The sequence below is a fragment of the Sorex fumeus genome, unplaced genomic scaffold (assembly GCF_029834395.1).
Source record: "Sorex fumeus unplaced genomic scaffold, SorFum_2.1 ptg000064l, whole genome shotgun sequence".
Lineage (NCBI taxonomy): Eukaryota > Metazoa > Chordata > Mammalia > Eulipotyphla > Soricidae > Sorex > Sorex fumeus.
The window spans coordinates 1,092,361-1,112,157 of NW_026606121.1; the positions used below are offsets into that span (position 1 = coordinate 1,092,361).

At 44.0% G+C, this 19,797-nt stretch overlaps 1 protein-coding gene across 3 annotated transcripts in view; it reads left to right on the top strand.

The window, feature by feature from the left end:
- Nucleotides 1-19,797, top strand: part of LOC130036640 (olfactory receptor 2AE1-like) — a 39,807-nt gene that overhangs the window by 10,339 nt on the left and 9,671 nt on the right. Inside the window, exon 1 of one of the 3 annotated variants that reach the window (XM_056128535.1) lies at nucleotides 6,519-6,645. The exons of the other annotated variants lie outside the window; for them this stretch is intronic. The gene's annotated coding sequence lies outside the window, so the exon portion shown is untranslated. Of the gene's footprint in view, nucleotides 1-6,518; nucleotides 6,646-19,797 lie in introns of those variants that run through there. 3 annotated transcript variants of the gene reach the window in all.

Sequence of the window (19,797 nt, forward strand, 5' to 3'; positions counted from 1 at the left end):
CCATAGATAATTCTTCCTGGTGGAAGGAAGGAAAATCCTATCTGGGTCTCTTTCAGGCTCTATCATTAGTGATCCAATCACCCCTTAGACACACCTCTAATCATGTTGGGAATAAACTTTCAATTACTGTATTGTTCTGTGAAATTGTTATTATGCTCTAAGTATGCTTTGGCAAGTCTTAGAGAATTGGACTAAAAGTTCAATATATTTTTTTCAAGACGATGAGTGAAAGCAGTCAAACTCTGAAACAAGTTAAAATGATATAATAAACTTTTTTCACTTTGCATCTTCTTAACAAAACCAGAGAAAACAAGTAACTAGAGAATTTTATGGTGTATGAAGATGCTATGTGATACTTCTTATCTGAAGCATGAGAAAGAGAGACTGGTCGGATGACACTTTAAAAGCTTGAATTGGGTTTGGAGAGAAAGTAGCATGGGTAGGGCACTTGCTTTTCACATGGCAGAGCCAGAGTGGCTCCCCAGCACCCTGTATGCTCCTCTAAGGATCACCAGAAGTGATCTATGAGTGTAGAGCCAGGAAGAAACACTGCACCTCCGAGTGTGACCCCAAATCACTTAATCACTTAATCACTTAACTTCCCGTTAGTCGTCGATTTGCTCGAGCGGGCTCCAGTAACGTCTCCATTTGTCCCTGTCGCGTGCTAGTGTAGCCCAATGGCATCTGTTCGCTCCGGGAACATGAAGGGCCTCAAACCGATCGTTCATGATCTTCAGGAAGAAGTCTGACCATCTGTTAGGTGGGCGGCCACGCGGTCTCTTGACATCCCGTGGAATCCAATCAGTAACAGCTCTAGTCCAACGGTCGTCTTTAAATCTCATTACGTGACCAGCCCATCTGATTTTCGACACCTTGGCAAATGAGACAGCGTCCCTGGTCCTTGATCGTCGACGGATGTCAGAACTCCGGATTCTTTCTCTCATTTGAGTGAAACGTGATATTCCAAGCATAGCTCTTTCTATTCTTCTTTGGGAGACCTGAATGGCGTTCTCATCTTGTTTGCGTAGGGCCCAGGTCTCTGAGGCATATGTTAATGCAGGAAGAACAGTGGAATCAAAGAGATGTGCCCGGAGCCGGAGGTTCTTTGTCCTCTTAGCTATTTCTTCGACGTTCTTGAAGGCGTTCCAAGCCGCTCTCTTCCTCCTGCGCAGCTCGGGTGCCAGGTCATTTGTCATGTTGACCTCTCGACCTAGGTACACATAGCTGTTGCATTCGGAGATGGTCGTTCCATTGAGAGCGAATGGGGCGTCAGGAACAAGGCTGTTTCTCATAAACATTGTCTTCGTAAGATTCAGCTGTAGTCCTACCTTTCCACACTCACGGTCAAAGTCGGCCAGCATTTGTGCCGCTTGGCTGATGTTTGGTGTTATTAAAACAATATCATCAGCAAAGCGGAGGTGGTGTAATTGCCGACGATCTATCTTCACTCCCATTCCTTCCCATTCCAGTCGTCGCATGATGTTCTCGAGGGTGGCACTGAAGAGTTTCGGTGAAATGGTATCACCCTGCCGCACCCCTCTCTTGACATCAACGATCACTTCTTTGTAGAATGGTGAGATCCTGGTAGTGAATCCGCAATACAGCTCACGGAGGATCCTGATGTATTGGGCTTGAATGCCCTGATTGGCTAGGGCAAGCTACCGAGAGTATTCCGCCCGCACGGAAGAGCCTGGCAAGCTATCCGCTGTGTATTCGATATGCCAAAACCAGTAACTACAACTGGTCTCATTCACCTGACCCTGAAGGCTTCACCGACATGGCAGCACTGAGAAGGATGAGAAAGGAGAGGCCGACAAAATCTCAAGGCCGACCTAGGCTGCCACAACGAAGGAAGACAAAAATGATCGTCTGTACTTTCAATGCACGTACGCTAGCATCAGATGCATCCATCGAGGACCTGATGGTACAAGCGCGAATGATCAAGTACGACATCATTGGTCTGACCGAGACAAGAAGGCACGAATCTCACCACGCCGTTTTCGACACTGGAGAAGAATTGTTCCTTGGAACATGCGATAAAAGAGGTGTTGGAGGCATCGGTGTCCTTGTCAACACAAATTTGGCCAAGAGCATTGATTCATTCGAATGCCTAACAACCCGAATCGGACGTTTACATTTGAATAGATGTGGCTCACTGCCTGCAGTTTCTATCTTCGTTGTCTACACACCAACATCTCATTATGATGAAAGAGAAATCGAGAAGTTCTACATGGAGCTAGAGAAGTTCTATAAAGAAGACCACACCTTCTACAAGATCATTGTGGGTGATTTTAATGCCAAAATAGGACCGAGAAGATCAGCTGAAGAACTTCACATCGGGACCCATGGCCTAGAATGGAACGAACAGGGTGAGAGACTGTCAGAGTTCATCATGTCGACCAAGACCATCCATGGTAACTCACAGTTCCAGAAGGCAGAATCTAAACGATGGACATGGGAGTCTCCCGGCGGACGATTCCACAACGAAATAGACCACATCATATTCAATCGACGGTTTTGCCTGACTGATGTCGCTGTTGTCCCAAAATTTCGAACCGGATCGGACCACCGTCTCCTTCATGCAAAATTCTACTTCACAGAGCGGGGAGAAAGGGCTGCAAAGTTCAAAAAGAGAACTCCCAGAACGACCACCAACTGGGAACTCTTTGGTACTATTGCGGCAACATGGGAAGATGCCATTGTTGACAACATTGACGAGGAATACGATCGACTGGTTCAGCACCTCCATGAATGTGTGAGGAACGCCAAGAGAGAGATAGCCACAAAAAGTCGCCTATCTTCGAAAACTCTTGAGCTAATTCGCCAGCGTGGTTTGGCGCATGCCTCAGGCAACTGCAAGCTAACGTCCGAGCTTGCAAAGCAGTGCAGAGATGCGATCAAGGAAGACCTCAAAGAGAGAAGAGCAGAAGTACTGGTAGATGCAGCAGAAGCCGGGAAAAGTATTCGTAACGCCCGCCTGTCCTTCGCCAACTATAAGACCAAGATGACTGCCCTCCGACGTCCTGATGGATCCATCACATCCTCCAGAACGGCAATGGAGAACATTATCCATGACTTCTACTCAAATCTCTTCGATAGCCATGTCCACTTGCCAACATACCAAATTCCACAGGATGGGTATGTTGTTCCCAATGTTCTCCCCTCCGAAATCCGACACGCCATTTCGTCGGTAAAGAAACAAACAGCACCCGGCCCAGACAAGGTCAGACCTGAACACCTGAAGAACCTGCCGTCAGTACTCATCAATACACTGGCTCGGCACTTCACTCGCTACCTGTCTGAATGCAAGGTTCCGTCCCAATGGAAAACCAGCAGGACCGTACTACTGTTCAAGAAGGGAGACATCCATGACATTGGCAACTATCGCCCGATCTGCCTATTGTCTGTCATCTACAAGTTGTTCACTCGAGTCATCCTGAATAGGATTGGCAGAACACTAGATGAAGGACAACCATGTGAGCAAGCAGGGTTCCGCAAAGGATTCAGCACCATCGACCATATCCACACAATAACCAAGCTCATTGAGGTTTCTCGGGAGTTCAAGATGCCGCTCTGCTTAACGTTCATTGATTTAAAGAAGGCCTTTGATTCTGTTGAGACGGAAGCGGTCATTGAAGCCCTAGACCCCAAATCAGTAAATAAATATAAATAAAGAAATAAATAGGAGTTGGAGTGACAGTACAGCAGGATAGGGCTTTTGCCTTGCATGTGACCAACCTGGGTTTGATCCCCAGCATCCCATATGGTCCCCCGAGCACTGCCCTGAGCAATTCCCGAGTGCAGAGTCAGAAGCAACCCTTGACCCAAAAAGCAAAATAAATAGATAAATAAATAAAAGTTTGAGTGGGTTGCTGGAGATACCACCATGGAAACGTGCTTGCATCGCATGCAGATGACTCGTGTTTCAATCCCTGATATGCCGTATGATCCCTTGACTCTCTGAAACCTGAGCACAAAAAAGTCAAATTGTTTGTGGGAAGGAAAGTCTAGTCAACAAGTGGAGCTTGTACATCACCCCATAGGAGAACAAAAGTTTATATTATCTTCTGAGAAAAGAAATAAAAACATTTGTAGTTTTATATGGGGTATTTATTTATTTATCTATTTATTTTTGGCCACACAATGTGGAGTCAGGGCTACTCCTGGCTCTGCACTTAGGATTCACTCTTGAAGGCCTCAGAGGACCATCTGGGTTGCCAGGGATTGAACTTGAGTCGGCTACATGCAAGCAAATGCCTTACCCACTGTACAGCCTGTCAGGCCCCTGTGTGAGATAGTTTTATGTGTTAGGCAAAAACACAACCTATCATGCATGTGCTTAGATAAAGCATGGTTTAAGGATTGTGTGTGTGTGTGTGTGTATGTGTGTGTGGTGTGCATGTGTTTAGATGAAGCATGGCTTAAGGTTTTGTGTGTGTGTGTGTGTGTGTGTGTGTGTGTGATAAACATGGACAGACTCTGGTGACTGAGCAATGTGTTGCAGTGAACAGGATGAGCCAGGACCTTTCGAGTACCTGTGTTAGACGTTTTTAGTCCATGAGGTCACAGGGCAGACTCAGGGCCACAGAGGGCAGAGCACACAGCAGTGTCAGTCTGCATCTCACCTGTTTTGGCTGATCTGCAGTCGCCCCTCCCAGCGGCCCCATGATGTAGCAGCCCCCACCGCCCCCCTTCAGCTCCTGTGCGTTTCCTGTCAGATGTGTGTGTTTAGCTCCTTTAAAAAAGACCCAGATTCGCAGTCACCCCCACCCCCTGCCAGTTCCAGAGGCACAAGAGCTGAAGTATGTTCCGGTCTTCCCTGGTGGGTGTCCAGCTCAGGCAGTGGGGTCCAGTCTGTCTCCTCCTAGACTTCATAGTCATCATCCATTTCTCACTCAGTGCCTGCTCTGGGACTACAAGTTCTGGCATTGCAAAAAAAAAAAAAAAACCCCGAAAAAAACAAAAATTGAAAGGTGACCAGCTCTCATAGCTTTTTTATTAGATTTTATCATTGAAAAAGCCCAAGTTCTGAAACATCAAATATATATATGTGCATACGAATCTTAGTGGTTTGTTTTTTGATCAATCCCTTTCTGAGGAACCTGAACATTATGCCTGTATAGATACTTATTTATGGATATACTATATATATGTCCAGTTGTAAATAGAAGAGCATATGTTCATGTATCTTATGTTGTATTTCTGGGAACACTGATACATATGTGTATACATTTATTTTCTCTTTGATATGAAGACTTTCCTGTTTTTTAAAGTCAGATATTTCAGATAATTCATAGATCTAAATATCCTGACATGAAGAGTTAGCATTATGATGAAGGGATGTTTAAGTTCTCTCTTGGAAATACATTATTTGAGTTACATAGATGTTAAATAATAAGAAAAATAATTAATTTTTTTCTTTAGGCCACTAGCAGCAGTGCTCAGGGTTACTCTTGTTTTGCTTTCAGGTTTCATTCCTGATGGTACTTGGAGAACATATGGGGGTGCCCTAACCACTTTACTATGGCTTAAGCCCAACATTTTATTCTTTTATTTTCTTTTTTTTGCTTTTTGGGTCACACCCAGTGATGCACAGGAGTTACTCCTGGTTCTGCACTCAGGAATTACTCCTGGCAGTGCTCAGGGGACCATATGGGATGCTGGGAATTGAACCTGGGTCGGCCGCGTGCAAGGCAAACGCCCTACCCGCTGTGCTATTGCTCCAGCCCCCCAACATTTTATTCTTAAAGTCCAAGAAGCTTCTCGTCAGATTTCTCATATTTATCCATGCTCAATTCCTGTGTCCGCAGGACTGTGAAGGGTGATGAGGCAGAGCAATCAGTCCTCTCTGGCTGACTTCATCCTTGAAGGGCTCTTCGATGACTCCCTCACTCATGTCTTTCTTTTCTCCTTGACCATGGTGGTCTACCTTGTTGATGTGAGTGGCAACTCCCTGACCATCCTCCTCATCTATGCTGACTCCCGGCTGCACACCCCCGTGTACTTCCTGCTCAGCCAGCTCTCCCTCATGGACCTCATGCACGTCACCACCACCATCCCCAAGATGGCTACCAACTACCTGTCAGGCAGGAAGTCCATCTCCTTTGTGGGCTGTGCTACCCAGCACTTCCTCTACTTGTCATTGGGAGGGGCCGAGTGTATTCTCCTAACTTTCATGTCTTATGACCGTTATGTCGCCATCTGTCACCCACTGCATTATGGTGTTATCATGAGCAGGAGGGTGGCTCTTTTGATGGCTGTCATGTCATGGCTGGGAGCATCCATGAACTCCTTCATTCATACTGTGATCTTGATGCACTTCCCTTTCTGTGGGTCTCGAACAGTCCACCACTTCTACTGTGAGTTACCAGCTGTTTTGAAATCAATCTGTGGAGACATCACTGTTTATGAGAAGACGGTTTACATCAGCACTGTTCTGTTTCTTGTCTTCCCCATCCTCTTGGTCTCTACCTCCTATGGCTTCATCCCCCCACAGCATCATTCAGATGCGATCTGCTGGGAGTAAGAGAAATGCCTTTGCCACTTGTAGCTCTCACCTGACTGTAGTTTCTCTCTGGTTTGGTGCCTGCATCTTCTCATATATGAGACCTAGGTCCCAGCGGACTCCATTGCAAGACAAAGTTGGTTCTGTGTTCAATAGCATCATTACTCCCTCCCTGAATCCTTTTATTTATACTCTCCGCAATAAGGATGTAGCCAAGGCTGTAAGAAAAGTGTTGGGGAGAGATGCTGTTATTGCTCTGTAGTTGCCATGAGTACAAGAGCAAAATGGGTTAAACTCATTCAATTGATTTGGCTAAACTTGTAAGAAATTTTAGGCGTTCACAGTCCTGATGCTATTTGATTGCAACAAAGAAATTAACACATAATTAGGCGTCTCTCACTTGTTACCAGGTATCTAATACATAGATTTCTATCTTAGTCCATATACATTAAAGAACAAAATACCAGACTTTGAATTTCTCAGAAGTCTAGGATTGAGATTCTACAGTAAAGACTCTGGCATACCACTGTCTTAGTAAAGAACACTTTCTGGCTAGTGTTAGTGATAACAAAGATCACTAATCCCTCTGTTGGGTTTCTTAAAAGACATTATGGGCTGGAGCGATAGCACAGTGGTAGGGTGTTCGCCTTACAAGCGGCCAACATGGTCGACCCGAGTTCGATTCCTCCGCCCCTCTCGGAGAGCCTGGCAAGCTACCGAGAGTATTCGATATGCCAGACACAGTAACAACAAAGTCTCCAATGGAGACGTTACTGGGCCCGCTCGAGCAAATCGACGATCAACGGGAGGGCCTTACACATTACACATGTCATCTTTGACTTCATTACTTCCTAAGCTTCAAATCCTTTCAAATACCACCACATCAAGGATAAGTTCTCAACGTTGGGTTCTTTTGGAAACAGTATGCAGCAAGTATGTTTCAATAAGTCTCAGAAGAATCAAATATATAAACATTTTTTAAAAAAGCTTCATTTATTGTCTTTTGGGGACACACCTGGAGATGCTCAGCAGTTTCTCCTGGCTGCACTCAGGAATTACTCCTGGCAGTGTTTGGGGGACCATACGTGATGCCAGGAATTTAACCTGGGTTGGCCGCATGCAATCCTACCTGCTGTACTATCTTTCTGACCCCTCAAAATATATTTGAAAGAAGACATATGAAGGCAGTGATATTCTGTAAAAAGAAAAGAAAATAAATGATAATAATGCTCTTCATTTTGCACTTCATTAATATGTTACAGCAGAAATGAAAAGGGAGGGACTTGCATGTGGAGTGGAGGGCAGTTTGACACTGTTTATGAATTGTCTTCCTACCTTAATAAGGACATACACAATAGGACTGATCCTCCTACAAATCTTATTTGAATAAGACCCTGAGTAATTATTTTACAAATCCTTGTCAGCACATATGTGATATGATTGGTTATCCAGCCACACTCTCATTTACACATGTGAGCCTATGTCAGATGACCCCCTAGGGCTTAACCCATCAGATAGCAGAAACATCAAAGGGAGAAGAATGCTTAAAAGATTCAAAACCAGTTTCAGAAAGTGTGGAAATGAAGGAAGAAGGCAAAGGGTGGGGGTATGAAAGGAAAAGAGCAGAGTGACATGGATGGGAGAAAGAGAGGTTTTGAGCAGTTGGTCTGTATCTGCTGTAACAAAACTAGATATAAAAGGGCACCAGATAATATTTATGGAGTGTTAAAGTGGTTTGTGCTGTTTTTTTCCAGACATCTCTCTACATCTTATTTATGGATGTTTTTGATATTTTATATTTCCTATTATATTTTTTCTCTAAATTCTAAATTAACATATTTAATTTTAATTCTTTTCCTCTTGACTAATGTTTCCCTCTTGTTCTCGAGGGACATAGACAGTAAACGATGCTTACTGGATGCTTTGAAAGTTTGGATAGATGAATATATATCTAGAACCTAGACTTCTTGATTCAAGTTTATAAGATCCACTTGGAAGAAAGTAATATGTTTTATATATGTACAGAATAATATTATATAATTCTGATTGTACACTAATTATATTAGAAATATATAGTAAACTTTTACTATCAACCTGTGGCTAAATGCTTGGGATTTGTCAATCATCTCTGTCCAAAGCACCATAATCTCTAGTTCTATGAAACTTTATATTCTTTGACTGTATACTGTACGAATTCTTACTCTGTTCTCACTTCAGTTGGCTTTTTATCATCACTACTTTGAAACCACTAATGTGAAAGTCATTAATGACTTCCGTATTGCTGTCCCTAAAGTTTATTCAATACACCCAATGTTTATTTTTTTTTCCAGGTTTGGCTTTTCTTTTTTCAGCCTTTGGGCAGTTTTCAGTGTTCAGGAATATCTCCTGGCTATGCACTCAGGAATCACTCCTGTCAGTGCTCAGGGGATCATATGTGGTGATGGAGTTTGAACCTGGGTCGGCCGCATGCAAGTAAAATAAGTATCTTATGTACTGAACTATTGCTGCTCAGGCCCCTGATTTTGTTTTTTGAAGCACTTTCTTTCTTTTTTTTTTTTAAAGCACGTTCTTAACTAAGATTTCTCGATGACATCATCATCTTCTTCCCCCCCCCCCCTTTAGCTTATTATCTTAATTTAAACTTCTTATTTTTTTGTCCACACTCAGTGGTGCTCAGGGATTACACCAGGGGACCATGTATGGTGAATGAAGTTGCAGGCTAGGCAACTAAGCACCCTCTCTGCTGTACCATCACTCCAGTCCCTCATCTTACTAATACTGTATTCAGGTTTTGTCAGACACTTCTCCACATTAATCATGGATGTTTTTGGTATTTTATGTCTATATTTCCTATCTTATCTTTTCTCTAAATTCAAAATTAGCATATTAAATTTTCAATACTTTTCCTCTTGACAAATGTTTCCCTCTTGTTCTAATTCCATTTGCTTTTATTTGTTTATTTATTATTTTTTTATGTAGGAATACTGCTATTTATTAAGCCACTGATTAGCTGATTGAATTGGGCATGAACTCCACCTTACTTTTTTTTCATAATTTTTTTTCTTCTTATATTTATTTATTGAATCACTGTGGGAAAAATTACAAAGTTTTCAGGTTTAAGTCTCGGTCATACAATGATCAAACACCTTTCCCTTCACCAGTACTCATTTTTCACCACCAAGAACCCCAATATACCCCCCTCTCACCCCTCCCAATGCCTGTGAAGCAGATGATTTCTACTTAACTCTTCTCTACATTGATTACATTCGTTATTTCGACAAAAGATGCACCATTTTTGTTTAGAATTTCCCCCCCAACAATCAGAATTGCTGAAAAGGCATTGTGAAATACTTTGTTTTCTATAGCTGGTTATGTGAATCATATAATGTCTATTATATGGCTATCGTGGCCACATGATTTTGGATTTCTGCAAAGAGCCAGATAATTACGAGATTGGTTTCTGTGCGTCTGGTGTTATGGCTGTGCCGGAGAGCCACTAGTGGGGGGCAACTCGTGACCTCAGTAGGGCATGAAGAACAAGCCATTACCGCCCCCCCTTCCCATGAGACTGCTGTTGCCCCATCACCCCCGGCTCATACCTGGCTTTTCTATAAGCTCTGAGGCGGCGCCACCTTGCTGCTGGTGGGCGGGGTGGGGAAGGCGGAAGGGAGCAACACCCTTTCCCTCCTGGGGAGGCATGGCATTGTAATTTAATGCATGGTCCATTCACTTTTCTGCCGCAAGCTGCTGGACTCTGGATTAATTCCTTTTGCCTCTGGAGCCATGGCCGTGCTGGAGAGCCATTCGTGGGGGGCAACTCGTGACCTCGGTAGGGCGTGAAGGAGAAGCCGGTACCGCCCACCCTTCCCATGAGACTGCAGTTGCCCTGTCACCGCTGGCTCATACCTGGCTTTCCTATAAGCTCTGACGTAGTGGCCACCTTGTATGCGGTCCAGATGCATTTCTGCCAAAAGCTGCTGGGTTTTGAGATTTGTTTCTGAGTCTCTGGGATCATGGCCGTTAATCAGCTTGATCAGGAGCCAGAGAGGCTGTTTGTAGGCAGCTACTTGGGGTCTAGTTGGGATGGGGAGGAAAGGTCTGGTTCCATCCCTATCTGGTGAGGCCCCGTGTGTCTCATCACTGCAGGCCGAAACCTGACTGTCCAGTGGCCTCTGAAGGATGGCGGACACCGGGCCTCCAAGGGGAACAGGCCAAGGCACAAAACCTATTCCCACCTGGAGTGGCCCAGCACCAGTAACCTACTGCAGGAACAGGACACATTTTTACCAAAAGCCTTTGGGTTCTGAGATTCGTTTCTGAGTCTCTGGGATCATGGCCATTAAGCAGTTCAGTCAGGAACTAGAGAGGCCATGCCTCCAATTATATAGCTGAGCCAGAGGTGGTTTGTTGGTGTGTCTACCACATACCTAACTTTTGGCAGTTTACTTTCTTGGTAAACTTTGCCCCAAGTTTTTTGGGTCTGGCCAAAGTCACAGCAGCAATTTTGGGGTGTCTGAAAGTCTGACAGTGCCATCAGGTACTCACCTCACAGGTACAGATTGACCTGCTGGCAGCACCATACCCCCATCCATTTGCATTTATTTATTTATTTATTGCTTTTTGGGTCACACTTGGCGATGCTCAGGGGTTACTCCTGGCTTTGCACTCAGGAATCACTCTTGGCGGTGTTTGGGGAACCATATGGGATGCTGGCAATCGAACCTGGGTCGGCCGCGTGCAAGGCAAATGCCCTACCCGTTGTGCTATTGCTCTAGCCCCTCCATTTGCTTTTAAATTGGCCTTAATTAAATCCAATTCCACTCTACTTGTCATGGTCTAGTAAAATGATATAACTTCATTCTATGTTGTACATTAAAATGCACAGTAAATTCTCAATGCCTTTAATAATACCATTGTATTAACAATTTGCATGCGATATAACAATTTTCACAACTTGTTTTTACTGAACTATTTTTTCTTTGCTTTGGGGGCCACACCCAGAGATGTGAGGGGTTACTCCTGGTGATGTTCAGGGAACCACATCGGGTTTTGAGTTTCGAACCTCGGTGGGCCATGAGCAAGGCAAACATCCAATTCGCTGTGCTATTGTTCTAGCCTTTGACTGAACTATCTTTTATTTTCCTTTTTGGGTCACACCTGGTGATGCTCAGGGGTTACTTCTGGCTTTGCATTCAGGAATTACTCCTGGAGGTGCTCGGGGGCCCAGATGGGATGCCAGGGATCGAATCCAGGTTTACCGCATGCAAGGCAAACACCCTACCTGCGTGCTATTGCTACGAACCCTGAACTATTTTTTTTATAATTCCATTTTTCCATTCTGTTGCAACAAGCAATATAAAATTAATTATTTTGCACTTGCTTAAAAAAGCAACAATAACACAAATGGAGGGCTTTGCTTTCATACTGGAGCCAGTCCAGAATATCCACTCTGGTTACCTGATTTCAATGTAGTCTGGAAGCCTTTTTGAGAGCAATCATGCAAGAAAATAAAATAAAATATATCCAAAGCATTAAAGAAAATCATGATTGGCGGGTGATATAGAATACACCAGTAAGAAAAATTAGAAATAAGAAGTGAATACACTAAGTGGCAGACTAAAGGTCAGTATCAAAGGTCTGCTATGTTCCTACATGTAAGTGTAAAGTAGAAGAAAGGGAATTAGGAAAATAATGCCACCAGAGCGTCTGCTTCTCTCCACCATTGGCCCTTTCCTTTTCCTTCCCTCCCCCATTCTCTCCCAATTTCCCCAGGGAAGCTTGCTACTGAAGAATAAAGAAAGAAAGGAACTGTGATATATACGCACAATTGAATAGTTTCAGCAATAAGAAAGGTGAAATTTTGTTGACTGGAATAAGAGGGGGTCGTGTTAAACAGAACAAGTCAAGGGATCAGGACCAGTGGTGGATGATAGAGATGATATGTGGTGTACAGAGAAACGATGGAAGAGAATGGCCAGTGGCCACCTGTGGATGCTGTAACTCAAGTTACCAAGACGGTGAGAAGAGGGATGAACAAGACGTGACATTAGGACAGCGGTGGAGAGCTTTTTTGCATTTGGTGATTCTAGAGGATAAACTATATCACATCAATAATAACAGATAGAAAAGAACCCAAAGAAATAAAAATTACTTAGTAGTTTAACTCATAAGTGAAAAGAAAGCATATGGGCAGAAAACACCAAAATTTGGTATTATGCAAGACTTGGTGAATCTGGTGGTCATGGATGGAAGAATGGGTGGGTGAGTAGTATTGGCGGGAGGCCTAGTGGGGAAGGTGTGATTGCATTGGGACTTCAGCTGTGGGTCAGTGAGTCAGCTTCACACAGAACCATGTAAAGCACTAAGTGTGAACTCATAGGATTGCTGGCCAATTATGAACCAGTTTCAAAAATCAGTAATAAACCTATATGTAAATGATGAACTAGAAAAAAAAAAACCAGAAAGCAAGTCCATTCTAGTCAAAAGGGAACACTTTATTTTTATTTCATAGTATATTTATTATTATCATACTTAAATAAATACACAGAGATTTATTGAGGTGCATATATAAATTGAAACAACACAAATAATCAGCATGCATCAGGTCGAAGTGATAGTACGGTGGGTAGGGTGTTTGCTTTTCATGTGGCCAAGCTGGGTTTGATCCTGACATCCTATATAGTCTCCCAAGCACTGTCAGGAGTAATTCCTGAGTGCAGAGACAGGAGTAACCCCTGGGCAATGACTGGTGTGGTCCAAATCAAACAGAAGCCAAATGAACAAACAAAACCCCCTTAATCCCAAATAATCAGCATGTATGAAAGCACATAATATCACAATGCAAGACATTATGTGTTTATTAAAAATAAAAACTAAAATATGTACTCGAAATTTACAAGAGATAATTAAATACCAGGAATAAATGTCACCATAGACCTCGACATTGGAAGAACCAAGATGTTGCTGAAACAGAAGACTCAATGAAATGGAACATACCCCAGCACCACATCCTCCCACCAGTGTCTGCTTCCTGTCACTATTTCCCTGGGGCCCCCCGTTTGCTCCCCAGCACACCCCTAGTGGCATATTCCTACTGATGACTAGGCCTGGTTTTCTGTTGCCTTTGACATCATCTGTTGTATGCTATGGCACCTGAGGAAGTGAGTCTTGTGTGCACAGAGACTGGGTCTTCCTCACACTTTCTTCTCTAAAGGATTGGGCAATTTGGGGCTATCAAGTTTTCAAGACAAAACAAAGCCAGCATTCTAAGAAGTGTATCTATTCCTGACTAATGGGCCCTTTGAGAAGATATTCCCTTGTCCTTAGGGTCCCACAGCACATATCATACTCCCCTGACCCTGTAACTTCAAGGTATGCCTTTTGAGATTGCTGGTCTCAATGCACTCTGCAAGTCTCAGTGGCACCTTGAGTCCTGGTGTCTAGAAGAGAGGCATGATGGGTCCCCTGGGTTGAAATCCCTAGTGCCTCAGTTTGCTTCAGCTGACATCATTGTTCCCCTGGGTTAGCGGCTGTTTCATATCCCACACATGTCCCTCTTCTTTCATGTTTAGTTTGTGTCAGGCCCAAAGTGTGATTTCTTCAGAGAACACATCCTTGCAACCAGGAAGGGACTGAGAACACCAACACTCATCAAATTCTAGTTTTAGTAAATCCGGATGGAGAGATAACTCCAAGGAGAGGATGCCGTGAATGATCTCAACTCAGCAAATCCACAACAGGTTTTCCTTTTTTGATTTTGGCCACTCCTGTCAGTACTCAGGGTTTACTTCTGATTCTGTGTTCAGGGATCACTTCTGGCAGGGTTCAGGAGACCATATAAGGTGCTGGGGATTGAACTCAGTTTGTTTGTGTGCAAGGAAAATGCCCTAACCACTGTACTGTCACTCTGGCCCCCACTTTGACTGCTCCTTTGGATGACTAAACTGGTTTTCAATGTACTTAAGTTTATGGAGACCTCATCGCCTTAGCTCTGATGGGGCGATGGGGATAGAGAAGGTTGTAGATACCCACTCAGAAGCAGAGGAAGGATATGCAGGACTCCAAGTACCTACTTAGAAAGGTTAAAGGTTAAAGTTACTTAATTTGTCCTGCTAGGTATTGCTGGAGGTCAAACACCAGAGCCCAGATTGTAAGAGTATTGCACACTTTTGTGTGTTGCCTTGTTGGTGTGTCTGTTTTGGTTCACCAGAGTAAACAATACCTGTGTGGGCAGTCTTCTCTCTGCCAGTCTTGCAGGAAGTGGGGATTTCTCGGGTTGGAGAGGGATGTCCCACAGCGTCTCAGAAAGGGCTACTTCGGGTGATCAGTAACCAATATGTGAGTTATTGAACTCACTGTGTGTGGCCCTATCTCTTCCCCTTTTTATTTTTATACTTACGCTTCCCACAGTCTCTCCGGAAAACCCAGGCCAGGTAAGTTTGGCTTGTGAGTTTATCCAGGATACACCTACTAGGGTCTAGGAATCATGTGGAATGATCAGCTCATTTTCTCATCTCGTAAGTGAGAGCAATATTGGATCAGTCTAGGAGGGAAAATTTCCAAAATGCAGGTGGGGGAAACACCAATGGGGAATGGGGGCTTCAAAGGCAGAGCATGAAATTAACAGAAAGTATGTCATGGGAGAAAGAGAGGCATGAATAAGATGGTGGGAAAAGAAAATATTTGTTAAGGAGGGAAGAGGGAAACAGGGTAGGATGAGAGGGAAATACATGGTTCCTAAGCAGAAGGATGTGGGTGGACTTCTCAGCAGGTTAGAGGTAATGTGTAATAGGATCAATGGAGAATGGAGCTCTCAGTCTGTCATTAGTCGAAAGGGGGCAAGCTAAGCTTTGGTGATCCATTTTGATCAGTATTTTTTTCTGTGGGACTTCATCACATATATCAGGTTCTCATTCTGATTCTTGTTTTCACGAGTGTGAGATAGTGATTTAATTCAGAAATCTGGCTGGGTAATCGTTAAAATTCTGGTTTTATCAGCATGGTCCGTGGTTTGAAAACTCTCAGGTCTGTCTATGCAGGACACTTCCCCATTTGTTTTCTGTTTGATGTAATGATGCGTCTGGGGACTCCCACATTTCTCCTTGTCTCCAAATGAGTTACAATACTGAGTTATTCCTCCTATCTAACTGACATAGTCTTCTTCCATACAATGAAATTCTCCTAACCTATCATGAAAGCATTCTCCCAAAACCATTTTTTAATATGTGTATGGCAATTATTAGTATTTAGTGATAATTTATAAAAAGTTGCATAAGGTTTAGGAGAATGAACATCACCCCACTGGATAACTGAAATCTATGTTCTGTTCTGGGGGAAAAAAAGACATTTGCAGTTTTAGATGGGATATTTATTTATTTATTTATTTATTTATATTTGGCCACACTTAGTGGTTCTCAGGGCTGCTCCTGGCTGTACATTCAGGGCTCACTCTTGGTGGGCTCGGAGGACAATATGTGTTGCCGTGGATGAACTTTTGTCAGCTACTTGCAAGCAAATGCCTTACCCACTGTACAGCCTGTCAGGCCCCCGTGTGGGATAGTTTTATGTGTTAGGCAAAAGGACAACCTATCGTGCATGTGTTTAGATGAAGCATGGCTTAAGGAGATGTGTGTGTGCGTGTATGCGTCTGTGTGTGTGTGTGTGTGTGTGTGTGCAATAAACATGGACAGACTCTGGTGACTGAGTAATGTGTCGCAGTGACCAGGATGACCTATGACCTTTCCAGTGTCCATGTTAGATGTTTCTGGTCCACGTGGGTCTCAGGGAAGACTCAGGGACGCAGAGTGCAGAGCGCACAGCAGTGCCAGCCTGCATCTCCCATGTTTTTTGCTAATCTGCGGTTGCCTCTCCCAGCCACCCCATGACGTAGCAGCCACCATCCCCCTGACCTTCAGCTCCTGTGCATTTCCTGTCAGATGTGTGTGTTTAGCTCCTTTAATAAAGACCCAGATTTGAGTCACCCCCATCCTCTGTCAGTTCCAGAGGCATGAAGAACTGAAGTGTGTTCGGTCTTCCTTTGTGGGTGTCCAGCTCAGGCAGTGGGGTCCAGTCTGTCTTCTGCTATACTCACAGTCATCGTCAGTTCCTGACTCTGTGCCTACCCCAGGACTAAAAGTTCTGGCATCAAATAAAACAGAGGTTCATTTCTGGCACCACAAAAACCAAAGATTGAAAGATTTCAGGTTTCCATAGGTTACTCACTGGTTTTAAAATTGTTAATGCCAGGTTTCTGTAATATTCCATTAAGTGTACATGTGTGCTTGTTTGTTTTTAGATCGAACTCTTCAGATATAAGAAACCCAAATAGTCATGGTCCTCCCGTTGTTCATCAATTTGCTCGAGGGGGCCCAGTAATGTCTCCATTGTGACACTTGTTACTGTGTTTGGCATATCGAATACGTCACGGGGAGCTTGCCAGGCTTTGCCGTGAGGGCGAGATACTCTCGGCAGCTTACTCTCAGGGCTCTCTGAGAGGGGCGGAGGAATCGAGCGCGGGTCGGCCATGTTGGCTGTGTGCAAGGCAAATGCCCTATCGCTGTGCTATCGCTCCAGCCCAAATAGTATTTCAACAAATGTCACATCCTGCGGGACTAGTCAATGTGGATAACAGGGAGAGGGTGTGAGAGTGAAAGAAAGAGACAGACAGCAGGATTACAGTACAGTGAGCAAAAGCTGAAGCTGCTATTGTAAATTCAACAGCACTTATACATGTTGAACTTAAGTTTTGTCCCTCATAGCTTTGGGGAAGAGGCAAAAAAGGGTAGTCATGGGACAGATAGGGGAGATAACAGGTTACCAGGGGCTCTTCAGAGGGGTACTCGAGTTAAATCACAGCTGACATCAAGAATGTTCTCGTTCCTGTTGGCCAACCTTCCTGTTCTCGTAAAATGCCTTTCTTAACCCTGTAAATATTCTATAGGCAACGTCTTGTGAAAGCTATGTACCCAAGAGCCTGCTCACTACATCTCCTCCCTTTCTCTATTTTAAGGAAGGTAAGGTTATTGTTGAAAGGGCATTAACCAGCAAGGAGAGTAGAGGCCTATCCCCCTTTAGGGCCTTATTGGGGGACAGTCAATAAACTAGACCCTTTTTATAGGGGGGAGAACTTTCCAGGGTCTAACCTCCATGCAGATAGGCATGCTCTTCGGCAAGGGCTTGGAACCTGCTCAAGGGCTCCCCTTGCCCGCAGATACCTCTATTCCACACTTTAAAGGTGCCCTAACCCAGGAGGTGATTGCTGGTCCCAAGTGCCAGCGGGCATATGACCTGTTAAGGATATAGGATACCCAGTGAAGCACTAACGTCCTCACTGTATCCCCTATCTGCCAGGTCCAGCCGGTGGTAGTGAACTTGTATGGGTTTAGCCTGCAAGGAGTCCAATTGTTGCTTGATGAAAGTAATCAGGAGCCGAAAGGCCCATGGTCCAAAGGAGATTAACAGTAAGAGCCCCATTAGAGGACCAAGTATAGTTGGTAACAGAGTGGTTAGCCAAGGGGAAGTAGAAAACCAAGTTTGAAACCAGCTTTGTTCCTGGTCCCATTGTCGCTTGCGTTTCTCCAAGCCCTCCCGCACTTTAGCCATAGAGTCCTTAACCTGCCCGGAGTGGTCCATGTAGAAACGGAACTCTTCTTTCAGAGCAGCACATATTCCTCCTTGGTGGAGGAGCAGCAAGTCAAGTCCTCTCCAATTCTGCAACACCACGTACAGGTACGGTTGAGGGGCACATGTGGATTAGATCCTTGAATCGTCTCCAGCCACGTCAGGGTTATAAAGGCCAGTTGCTGGAACAGCAGAATTTGGGTCAGTGATTTCTTCTTGGCCATCTTTGTTGGTTTCACCTAGGAAGGAAGGAGAACAGGTCTCAGGGTCTTCTGGGTGTCTGGAAGCAGGTATATCATTAAAATACTTCATTAATATTTCAGGAAGTCATCTAGCAGCTCCTTCTTTAAGATCAAAGATGCACACAGACCCACGTCCCCATAAAAGTACAGGGTCGGGGTCGTTCCATTGGGCAGTCAGTGGGTCTTTCCATAAGGCGGAGGCATAGCGCTCTTTCATGGTGGGATGCCAAAGCCTATCCACCGAGGATCATCCTTGAGAATCCAAGTTTAGGAACTTAATAATGAAAAGAGCATATGCTAAGATATTATGAGGTGCTCCTTTAACAAGGTAGACCTGCCCCCTCTTTAATTTGTGAAGCATTTTTTTTACAGTGAGATGTGCTCTTTCCACAATCCCTTGATCTTGGGGGTTGGAAGAGATACCTGTTTCATGAGTGATTCCAAAAGAGGAGCAAAATTCCTGAAAAACTTTTCCTGTATTATCAGGTCCATTATCAGTTTTAATGATCTTGGGTCTTCCCGTGACAGCTAAGCAGGAAAGGATATGCGCAAGAACATTCTTTTCTGCTTCTCCCGCTTGCAGCGAGCCATAGACAAATCCTCTAAAGGTGACCACGATGACATGTTGGTACTTCAATTTGCCAAATTCACAGACGTGAGTCACATCCATCTGCCAAATTTCATTAGGTACTAAACCACGGGGATTAACCCCTTGGAGTGGGGTAGGCAAAGAGGTCATACAGGCAGAACACTGCTTAACAATTTGTCTAGCCTGTTCGCGACTTAAGGAAAACATTTGTTGCAAGGTATTGGCATTAAGATAGTGCAATGAGTGTGCTTGTGGGACCAATTCAACTCCTGTGGTGGTGATCGTTCCCACAAATTTAGTAGCTTGATCAGCCAGAGCATTTCCTTGTGCAAGGGGGCCGGGAACGTTGGAGTGAGCTCTAAGATGTCCTATATAAAAGGGAAACTTTCTAACTCTAATTAATTCTTGAATTTGTACAAACAAGCGAACTGCATTAGAGGAGGGTTTGAGATAACTAACGGTTTCTAATAAAGGGGTGGAATAAGCAACATATGCACTATCTGTATACAAATTAAAGGAAAAATCACTGCAATGTGAAAAAGCACCAAGAACTGCACAAAACTCCACAAGCTGAGCTGAGTTATATGAGTTAGGGAAGGAATAGGTCTGGTTTTTAATTACAAGCGCGGCTGTTCCAGTGGAAGATCCATCAGTAAATATAGTAGTGACCTCAGGTATGGGGTGAGGCATGCAAACAGAAGGGAAAAAAGTGGCATCATTTTCAAGAACTGTAACAACTTATTGGCAGAGTAATGATTACTTATGGGACCGGAAAAAGAAGCACAGGCAATGGGCCACAAGTCCTCAATTTGGAATAACCAGTCAAGCTGGTCCTTAGAATA